We start from the raw sequence: 12,253 nt of genomic DNA on the forward strand, positions 1-12,253 counted from the left end.
GCATAGGGGTTCTTAAAAGGTATTCTGGATGTGGGCACCTGGGTGGCTCAGTGGGTTAAAGCCTCTGCCTTTGGCTCAGGTCATGATCCCATGGTCCTGGGATCGAGCCCCACATCAGGCTCTCTGCTCAACAGCGAGATTGCTTCCTCCTCTCTTTCTCTCTGCCTGCCTCTCTGCCTGCTTGTGATCTCTGTCTGTCAAATAAATATATAAAATACTAAAAAAACAAAAACAAAAAAAAGTGTTCTGGATGTCACCCACTCCCACACCCATCAAATCCATTGATTCATTAGAATCCCAGTGTAATAGGAATTAATTCTTTTGTTGCAATATTATCATATTGAAGCAAAGAACAGTTAGTAGGATAAGACCAATACTTAGTTGAATAAAACCTTCACAAATGACTGACCCTGGGCAGAACTTTTTTATAAAAGCCTTCTTAGACACACTTTATAAAATATTTTAAAGAAATAGTATGTTGGAATAAAACATCGTTACATATTTAGTTACTAAAATACTTATGGCTTCATTTTTTCATGCATAGATCCTATTGTATAAAATCCCTGCACTGAGACAAATATTACAGCTGTTAGAGTAAATACCACTCTTCCTGAGAAGACTAAGTTCAGTGGAAGTCATTTGTCATCTTCAAGCATCTTAATTACTCAGCCTCATGGGTTCTTCAAGGCTTAAGGCTGGATATGTTCTGCTCTCCTGACTTGACAGATGAGTTTAGTTTCTCACTTTTGTCTCATTTCTGATCATCATAGCAAGAAGTCATGACTGCCAAAAGTCCAATTAGTTGTCAGAGTTAAAGAACTCACCTTGATGTTGCCAGGTAAAATCACCCTAGTGAGGATTCAATGAGTATACATCTGTAAAGTGTTTTAAACTGCCTGGCATTAAGTAAATGTTAGAATTATTAGGTATTCTGAATTAGAATTATTAGAATTATTGGGTATTCTGAATGATTCACAAAACAAGTCAAATCAGTGAGATACATTTTAAGATGAGTGTAGGAAAAAATATCCCCCCCAACTAATCTTGCTGCCTCAGAGTGGGTTGAGTAACTCCAAAATCCTGGACAATCAGGGACTTGGAAATGTTTTTCTCCCTTAAGCTCTAAATGTATGTCTGAAATACTCTGGATATCAAAACGAAACAAATGCATTTGTTTGTTCATCCACACAATGGCAGGCAATCTGCGAGTAGCGAGGGAAGATGTTTTTAGTTTTGGAAGTTGGAGGATAATGGAGTTTCTAACCCAGCAGTTTTATTTCAGGGAGTCTGTTCAATTTGCACGTGTAAAAATAGTCCTTCTTCTACTGAATCCCAGAGGGGCTTGATTTCGGCAGGACCAGCAGCTCCGTAGAAGTGCATAGAGAAGAGATTGTTCTAAGAAACGAGCTCTCCGAAAATGTCACAACATTCTACTGCAGCATGGTCATTTGCTGACTATTCTTCACGTTATATCTAGCCTGCTTAATACCAAGGGTCTTTTTAAAATGCCAAAGACACTCCTCCAAAAATACACATGAATCAGTCATTTGCATTTGCTCATAAAGCTCTTTTGCCTTTTCAAAGAGCACTGGGTTGGAGACAAGGACATTTCTATCTTTTCACTGAGAACCACTCACTCAGAACACCATATAGTTACCCTAATTTATTTATGTGAGTGCATCATGGAGCACTGCTCCCTCCATACTTCGAGAGACTGAAAATCTATTAAGCCTTAAATATCAGTCACCCTACACTCTGATATTTTATAGACTATGTGGAAGAGTACTGTGCTTATCTATTAATGTTTTCCTGTGGTCAGCCCTATACAGTGCTAAATGGATGATTGTTCACTTGCCATGCTTCTATTAGTTGACTTTTACTAGAGGAAGACTTTTCCCCATCTCAGTTTTAATCACCACCACTACAGCTCCTTTTATAACCTGCCTGGGCTTCGCCTCTCTCATTGTTACTTTCTTCCTTATTTCTGTAGTTGACTTCTTTCTTGCTTTTTCTCTCCCTTGTCTCTCAGTCCACAACTCTCTGTTGCTCTATCACAGAAGGCTGCTGTTTTGGGGACATGAAGAAGAGGAAGTTTACCTTCTATTTGTGACATGTTCATGATGCCATAACACATCAGGTGATTATCTTCATGGCTGTGTTTTTTATTTCCTGAGCATTCAAGGCCCTTTGGGTGTAATTGCTTCAGGATAGAGCAGTCCTAAAAGCTTGTGTGTTGCATAGGATTGGTGTCTGGATCTCTGCTACTAGGGGCAGAGCTGGTACAGAGTCTGGGACTTCGAGAACTTGGGGAGGTAACATGCAGACTGGGGGGTGAGGTTCCCAGGGCTCAATCTGAGACCCATGTACAGACAAGTACAGCAATGAAGAGATGAAGAGAAAGGATGACGATAAGGTCAGGAAAGTGTAGGACTGAGACTGCTCAGGATCCATGGGCTTCCTGGAGCCCCCAGTAGGCAAGTAGAATGCAGAGTCAAGGCACATGTCCTGCCATTTAAGGTCTTGCTTGTGGATACTATCTCCTCATTCAAGAACTAAAATGAGTCTTGTTTGGGGGTAGGCCTCACTGGCACGGGGTTTGTAGCCGTAGGTAAACTGCCTGTGGGAGTGATGCTCTTCCCCGTGATGTCTTCTGAAATATAAGATCCTGGGCCACGAGTCACCCACACCAAAATTTTGCATTTTCAGTAAGCAAAGTTCAACCTTTGGCCTGAGCCTGGTCCTGCAAGGTAGTCACAGTTCCCTCAAGAGGGTTGGAAGGGACTGATGAATTTTTCACTCCCCCACCCACCACCCTGCCCATGTTTTTCTACACATGTTAACTATAACGCATACTGTGCTGACTGAACAGAGAAACGATAAAGGTGGTGACACTCAATGAAACTTGGTTACAAGGACTGTAAAAAATGTACCAAATTACAGCCATTCATAAAAGTGAAAGCTAAATCTCAAATTTTTTTTAAAGATTTTATTTATTTATTTGACAGACAGAAATCACAAGTAGGCAGAGAGGCAGGCAGAGAGAGAGAGGAGGAAGCAGGCTCTCCTTTGAGCAGAGAGCCCAATGTGGGGCTCGATCCCAGGACCCTGGGATCATGACCTGAGCTGAAGGCAGAGGCTTTAACCCACTGAGCCACCCAGGTGCCCTTAAATCTCAAATTTTTAAAAATTAAATGGTCACTTGTTTCAAGGATGCATCTAGGATAGGAGATGAGACAGACTAGGACTCCAAAAATAATAATTCTAATTTATGTATGATTGTATTATGTACTTGTGTAGTAACTTAGAATGTGCAGACACCAAGACTTACAGAATTCTGTCTCTATACTGAAGGAGGAAGGGAGACCATTTTTATTTTATTCTTCATTATCTCTTTGTTGTTGGTGGTGGTGGTTGTTGTCTTTCCAGATAGTTCATTCTTTTCAAAACCCCTTAATTTTTCTTAGGAAGAATGCCTACTTTGGGGAGGTACAAACTCCACAGTGAATCTTCTTTTCTTTTCTTTTTTTGAAGATTTTATTTATTTACTTGAGAGCAAGAGGGACACAGATAGTGAGAGAGAGCACAAGTGGGGAGGAGAGGGAGAAGCAAACTCCCCACTGAGCAGGGAGCCTGATGAAGGATTCTATCCCAGGACCCTGAGATCATGACCTAAGCTGAAGGCAGACGCTTAACCCACTGAGCCACCCAGGCACCCCTATCCATAGTGACTCTTATGTGACTCTTCTCCTGGCCATGGAATGTTTAAAATGAGCTCAAAGGAGGGATGAGTATTAAGCATTTTACTGCCTTATGCTCTGCGTTTTTTTTTTTTAAGATTTTATTTATTTATTTGACAGAGAGAGATCACAAGTAGGCAGAGAGGCAGGCAGAGAGAGGGGGAAGCAGGCTCTCCGCTGAGCAGAGAGTCCAATGCGGGGCTCAATCCCAGAACCTTTAGACCATGACCCAAGTCAAAAGCAGAGGCTTAACCCAGTGAGTCACCCAGGAGCCCCTCTGCTCTACATTTTAGGAATAATCCAAATATCTAGGGGCGGCTGGGTGGCACAGTTGATTGTCTGACTCTTGATTTTGGCTCAGGTCATGATCTCAGAATCCTGAGATCCCCCACATTGGACTGTGTGCAGGGTGTGAAGCCTTCTTAAGATCCTCTCTCTCCCTCTTCTACAGCCCCTACCCACCCTTGCTCTCTCTCAAAAAAAAAAAAAAAAAAAAAGGAGAAGAAGAATCCAGATATTTAAAATGTGCTTCAGTAAAGCAGCCGTGCTCCTTGCAGTGCCCTTGAATACCACTGGCTATATTACCAGTTTTCTACTACCTGCAGCTGAGAAGAAATCCAATGATCATGAGGATGTAAAACATAAGTACTCCCCATAGTAATAGTAAGATAAATGCAAATGCATATTAGTAATACTGCCCTGGAGAAAGAACTCTCTGCTGGAGCCTATCGTGCAGTTAATGAAAGATACAATCAGACATGTTAAACTCCATATTTTATTCCTATCAGTGTAACTCTTCTTTCAGTCATACTTTTCCAGGAGACTGTGGTGCACCCACTTGGCCCACACTGTCCATCCTCTTTCTTATGAACAAGAGCACAGGCAGCTCAGACCAAAGAACCCAAGGCGAAAGGAAAAATGCTGCTGCCATGGAGACAGAGAAATCGACTTCCAGTGTGGCAGATCACCATCAGCTTCTAGTGTTCTAAGTCAACCATATGCATAATGTGTCTCTTGAATCTAGATGTGGCATGGAGCCCTGCTGCCTGGGAAGGCACACAGATGGGGTCTCGCTGGTCCCTTACTGCTGGCTCATGGTCAGGAAGAAGAGAATCTAAGTTTCCCAAAAGACCATTAGTAAAGAAAGTGGAGAAAACAAATAGAACATAAGCTTCAATGAATTTTTGTCTACAGTACAACTTATTAATTAAAGTCTCGCCCAGCCCAGCTTGTACCATAGGAATATTGTATAGCGGGGCCATTTCCCTCGCTTCAGTTAGATTTGGAGGGTATGGAAATGAGACATCTCATTGTTGCTGTGTTCCTCTAGGGACCTTGGTGTTTTGTCCTGAGTGTGTCTCTCTTGCAGACCGGGTGTAGTTAAGTTTGGCTTTGTGGTTTGATAGAAGTCTTTTTCTTCTTGTTGAAAAGTGAAGACCTTGGGGTGTCTGTGTGGCTCAATAGGTTAAGCATCCAACTTCTGATCTCCACTCACATCATGATCTCAGGGTCAAGATCCGGCCAGACCTGGAGCTCTGCGCTGAGCCCGGAGGCTGCTGAAGATTCTCTCTTTCCCTCTGCACATGGGTGCTCTCTCTTTCAAAAAAGTGCAGACCCTTATTGACATGAAATATTTTTTCTTAGTTCTACCAAAATATTTTACCAGTTTCTGTTTTTATGTAAAAAATCTTTTGTTTTTAAAATAATGATTAACTTTGTCCAAAGTACTGAATTCTCTATTTTTTTTTTTTTTGGCTTATGTACTGATTCATTATTATGAACAGGAATAAATTTAAGATATGTACACTTTAGCCCTCTTCTTTCCCTCCCTTCTACTAGCTGAATTTAAGTTGATTGTGCATTTTATCAGTGTTTATCCTTATATTTTAAATATATCTGGACATTTCTTTCTTTCTTTATCTATTTTAAATATCTTTGACTTTTTGGCTATGAAATATCAGCATACTTAACTAACTGCCCTTACCTCTCCCTTCTCTTACCAAAAATTATGATTTTTTCATTTCTATATTGTTGGGCATTAAGACACTTACATTCTAGTCTGCAATAAAAAGTTCACTATTTTGTTTTTTAAATCCTGTGAGTAAATGGATTTAATGATTACAACCATGTCTCTCTCTCTCTCTCTCTTTTTTTATTGTGTTATGTTAGTCCCATACAGTATCATTAATTTTTGATGGAGTGTTTCAAGATTCATTGTTTATGCACCACACCCAGTGCTCCATGCAATACATGCCCTCCACAGTACCCGCCACCAGACTTACCCAACCCCCCACCTCTCTCCCCTCCAAAATCCTCAGTCTGTTTCTCAGAGTCCACAGTTAAAGGTTTGTCTCCTGCTCCGATTTCCCCCAACTCACTTCTCCTCTCCTTCTCCCAGTGTCCTCCATGTTATTCCTTATGCTGCACAGGTAAGTGAAACTATATGATAATTGACTCTCTCTACTTGACTTATTTCACTCAGCATAATCTCCTCCAGTCCCATCCATGCTGATACAAAAGTTGGGTGTTCATCCTTTCTGATGGCTGAGTAATATTCCATTGTATATATGGCCCACATCTTCTTTATTCATTCCTCTGTTGAGGGGCATCTCAGCTCTTTCCACAGTTTGTCACAGCCATGTCTTTTATTACGAAAAGCTAAAGCTCATTCCCTTTCACTTTTTCAAGTTCAGGAATATATATTCATTGTATATTTCTAAAAGGCCTTTATACCTTATCTATGTTTTCTCTGGGTACCTAAATCTAGATTTGCCGTCTTTCTTTGGAAACTTCATAGGCACAGCTGTTAGCAGATTCTTATAAATTTCAGGATATACTTATCAAGCAGTTGACCCAGAAATTCCACTTATAGGTGTTTACCCAACCGAAATGAAAACATACATCCACAAAAAGACTTAGATTATGAGTGTTCATAGAAGCTGCATTCACGGTAGTCAAAGATTGATGACAAGTCAGATGCATATCAGTGGGAGAATGGATGAGCAGGTCAAGGTGTTTTCATACATAGAACGTTACTCAGCCCTTAAAAGGAATAAACCATGAATACACACACATCAACATGGGTGATTTTCACAGATGTCATGTGAAGCAAAAGAAGACAAACGTAAAAGTGGTGAAAGATAGGCTTTGATATCTTCCCCTTGGAAGAATGTTGTGCTAGAAATCCAAAGATCTAGATTCTAAGCCTCATCGTACAACCAGCTTGTGAAGCTCTCCTTTTTAAAGGGGTTTATTTTCATCATCTATAAAAGGATAAAAATAAATGATACTATTTTGACTTTGTTGGTGTTCTAACATCCAGAGGATTTAGTCATTTGTAACCATATGTAAAAGCATTGATCAGTCCTTCCATTCTTTATAATATGTGAGTTATAATCTCTAATGATTTTCCAGATGTCACACAGTGGTTTTTAAACCATTGTGTAGAAACACTATATAACCTAAAAATGAAGAGTACAGGGCTATTAGTGAATAAGATCAAGTTATATCAGATTCACCAGTCCATTTTATTACTCATTTCTTATTAATCATTTCCTCTTCCACTCTAATAATAGCAAGGTTTTTCTTATATTTAGTTATTAATTCAGCAAGTGTATATTGAATGTCTACCTTGGAACTGTATACAGGCCCATAAATCTGCTTTATTATTGGTTAGGAAATTGACTATTATATCTGGTTTCTTGTTAATGAGGCAGACAGATGTGAAAGGTGTCTACTTTTTAGGAATGAACTTAAAGTACTCTCTAATTAATATAATTTCTCTACATGTGGAATTTTCTTTCCTCCAGTGGGATCTCTGTCCATAGAAGGAACTGGGACTTGCAGAAAATATAGTTCTTAAAGAAGAGAACATGATAACAAATATCCCTCAGGATTTTAGTGATTTATAGGCCATACACAAAGTCCTATTTAAAGCCATAGTTCAGATTCAGGTTATGGGTACTTGGAAAATTTTTATTTACTTTCTGAAGGAAATTTACTTCAGTCCAAGAAAATTCCACTATGGGCTAATGGGTCTGAAAAATCCTGGATTTTAGTGCTGCTACTATTGTCTTTTGTAAAACTTAGAGATAGAGTTGCATGTCCATTTTCTCACTGCTAGGCAGACTAAAGAGCACCAATGCCAACATTTCTATGTTTGTCCAGCTCTGGAAATTAATCCTCACACAAGGCAACAAATAGAAATCACCATTCTCAATCTCTGCAGGTCAGAAGTCTCACATATAGCTCTCTAAGCATTCTGGGACAGCCCTCTTTATCTCTAGGGAAGGCGATTGTGACATATGATGAGATCAGAGATTTCTTCTTGGAAAGGAATAATTTTTCTGGGCCGACTTCTGGGTCCTTTTTAGAATATTGAAAAGACCTTTGGTGGGAACATTTTTCCCTAACAGAAGTGCATCCTGTGACATCTGGGGCCTGTTCTGAAGATTTCGTGAGGGTCAGAGATTCCTTATTCCTTATTCCATTCATGTGAAGTTTCGTCTCCTATCTGCCCGTCATCCGGCAGACTGGCTGTGTCCTAAGGGGGCAAAGACTTCCCTCATCTTACACTCTGCTTTTCATTTCCTCACCCATGGCTTATACCCCACAGGTGGCTATTAAACATTTGATTAACTGATGTTTCTTGGTAACCATTGTGTTTCCTCTCTGTACCAAAAAAAAAAAAAAAAAAAAAATAGAGAGAGAGGGAGAAGAAACAAGAACAACAACAACAACAAAAACCCAACCCCTCTACTTGACATCTTTTTAAAGGATTTCTCAAAATAAGGGGAAAATCTGTTAAGTATTTCCCTGGGAAATATTTAAGTGAGGATGTGGAGCTTCATGTCTGAAATAACAAGTGTCAAGCCTTCCTTGGATTGGAGAAAATCACAGTGAAATAGATGGGTATTTGTTTTTTTTTTTTCCTTATGATTTTTTTTTTCTTATGATTTTGAGTTTCCTCTTAGCAGGAACAGAGTATATTTCCCATGGGGCTGGATTTGTGAATTGCTTTGACCAACCCACTGGGGAAGGGAATGCCAGAGTGCCCGTTCTGGGGTGGATCTTAAGAAGCAGTGTAGTATTTCTGTTCTTCCCTCTGGAGACTCTGCCATGAGAATGGGCCCAGGCAGTGTACTAGTCCCAGCACAGTGTGGAAGTGTGGTGCAGAAGTGCCCCAGTGACCTGCAGACCAGCAACTATGATTTTGTTTGCTTATTGTCGTCTGCCATATTTTGAGAGTGGTTTATGACAGTGGGCATTATTGTGACAAATGCTGACTGATTTAGGCAAGAAACACAGAAGGCAATGTTATTTCCTCAGGTTCATGTTAACAGAAATCCTTCTCAGATATGGTACACAGGTCAAGCAGCTGAAGAGCTTTCTAGCATATAAAAACAGTGTTTTCTCCATGCAATGGTGTTATGTATTCATTTTTATTTAAGAGTAAGTGCTTGCATGACCCCTTTTGATATCTCCTAATTGTTTAGTTCACTCAAAACCAGCAGACAAGGATCTGTGTGTGCATTTTGACATATACATTCTATTATATTTTCCTATGAAGCTACAAAACTATATAGCCTATTTTTGTAGACTATAAAACTATGTCTCAGAAATCTCCATGGGTGATCTGATCATTCTAATTGCAGAACAGACACAGTCTTCAAAGGAGATACCCACAAATTGAATGGATAAAACCTACAAAGACTCCCCTCTGTTTGGGGCAGGGTAGAAAAATATGTGTATGCAAGAAAGAAAGAGGCAACAGACTATTTTTTTAATAGAAGGAGATAGACAAAGTTTAGCACAGTTTAAGAAATAGCCCTGGAGCAGCAAGGTTGCGAGAGGCAAAGAGGTGAAGAGGAATGTAGAACAATTCGAAAAGAAACCATTGACAATCAACAATACACAGACAGGAGAGAAAGAAAAGATGATAGAAGTTGTGGGTAGCTGATTCCCAATACAGAGACAGCCCATAAGCTTTCCTTCTCTCAAGGCCAAAGGCAGGAAGCAAATCAACTTATCTCTGCAGAGGAAAAAACATCAAAAGGGTCAAAATATGCTTTGATATTCACTTGAAAGAATGGGTGAAGGAAAGGATAAGGTGAAACATGATGGAGGCAGAGACTTAGAGCACTTACAAGAGAGGCACATTGACGGGGAGGGAGAGATGGTGGCAAAGAGACAGGATGTAAGTCATGTTCTCCATCTTAGCAAGGATAGTCATTTGGAAGTGTTTGTACAGGCTGGGAAGATCACACAGTCCTGCAGACAAGTGTAAGAGAGCAGAGCTCTCTGGGCAGAGGTGAGGAGTGGTCAGACAGCAGCAGGCAAGAGGGAAATAGCTGTTCAATGCTTTATAAGAATGGAGGACAAACTAAAAAGGAGAAAAGCAAAAACAATCAAAATATAAAACTTTGTTATAATAGGAGCAATCAAAATATTACCAGTTGTGGAGAGTTTGATCTTTTATTTTCCCAGACAGAAGTTAAGTTCTTGAATCTTTATGATGTACACTTCCCTCTCCAAGGGACAACTGAGTTTGTTTCTTCTTTTTTTTCTCTTTTTTTCTTTTTTAACTCATTTTGCACATTGATGTCCTTTTGAAACATGGTAATTGTTACATTTAAAAGAACTTTGTATCTGTATATGCACACCTGAATCACAAAGAACAATAACAAAAATGAATACCCACAGACATACCATCTAGACCAAAGTACTGGAGTGTCATCACGATTATGCATATACTAATGTGTTCTGGCCCTTTCCTTTCCCTCTGGCTCTCTCTTCCCGGATAATCCTTATCTTAAATTTTCATGTTACTGTTCTGCATAAGGCGTAGACAATAAGATTTTTTACAGTCCTAGGACTTCCCTACCAAACTGAGTTGAATATATTGCAAAACTTGTTTTCATTTTTTTAAACATCAGGAAAGAATAAAAAATCTGATTCAATTTGACATTTTCACATTTCTCAACTAGTCACTCTCCTGGGTCTATTGAACTCCTGACCTCCTGGCCCGGAGTGTCCAACGCAAGTCGGCACGGCGACTCTGTTCACGTTAGCACAAAAGGAGTCCACATGCCAATGATTTGATTGTCTTTGCCGCTTCTCAGGTGAGATTTCCTCCCTCACCATTACCCTGGGAAAGTGGGCCTGGGAGTCAAGAAGATTTCATAATGAAAATAAAATGAAGGCTGTTTGTCAAATTGAGTACATATTTGAAAAAAAGAATGTTTTGATACTTCCTAGAACATATTTGCAATCGTGCATGTAAATACTAGCATATCCACAGCCCCTTTGTGCCTGGCCTCTCCATGTTTACTTTGTAAGATTTGCAAACACCTGCATTTAAAGCCACCATTATTTCTGCTTGCAGTGACTTAACTTTCATTTAATATTACTTATTAAATGAATAGGTTTAATAGTCCTTTAACAAAAGCAACAAACGTAGAGCTGGGAAAGAACTTCCTTAATGATCACGAAAGAAAAAAAGGAAAAGGGAGACAGAGACAGAGACGGGGTAAAGGATGTCTGTGTAATATTTCTTTGTAAATAATTCTTCCCCTTTTTCATTAAATTACTTCATACAATACGACCTACTTTGTGCAAGGGCACAGTTCCTAACTTTCATAACTCATTCTTCTTGAGCAAAATAAAGTAGTTTTTCTTTTAATTTACAAAATGTCTTCACCTAGGGTAGATCCGAATATGTCCCCCTCTTTCTCCCACCCCAGGACTTCACTTCTGATAAAATGGTCACATTTGCTGTATTTAAAAAGAAGTCAAACCGTACAAAGCACAGTTAATACAATGTTATGTTCTTAAAATAAGAGTGATAGTAAATTTCTGAAAGACGTGATGTGTGTCCCCCATGTTGCCTCTTACTTCCTGTCTAGCCTGCAAAGCTAACCTCATCTTTAGCTCAGGACAGAGGGTTTGATTACCCTACTGGAGGGAAAACCTCCCCACTTCCTTTCTAGGTTCTTTGTCTAATAACTAAATTGATATGAAACAACTTAACAGGAAAAAAACTTCAATTTTGTGCATCCAATCGCCCCAAGGTATGAAGCTCAAAGAAGTGACCAACACAGGAAGCTTTTATACCTTTTAGACAAAGAAACAATACATTTATGAAGAACTGACAAGATGAAGTTCGGGCTGGGGGTAGAAAATCAGCCAGGAAGTAACAAGTTTTAGTTAAACAGGCTTCTTAGTTCCACATTCCCCATGTCTGGCAATAAGGATGATGTCTACCATCATGGTAGACATTATCAGTACCTGACGTGGTACTCCCCATCAGGACAGAGATGTCTCCTATTAACCTCTATGCTCTTGATAGCTAACTATGTTCCTCTCCACCCCCTTGAAATTTCCAATAGCTACAACAAATCCCCTATTCACTGGGTTGCAGAATTTTTATTATTATTATTATTATTATTATTATTTTATTATTTTTAAATGTGTTAAATTACTTGCTCTCTAAATTATGCTCCAGATTATCCAATGGT

Source organism: Neovison vison, chromosome 13, assembly GCF_020171115.1.
Source record: "Neovison vison isolate M4711 chromosome 13, ASM_NN_V1, whole genome shotgun sequence".
In the NCBI taxonomy this organism is placed as follows: Eukaryota; Metazoa; Chordata; class Mammalia; order Carnivora; family Mustelidae; genus Neogale; species Neogale vison.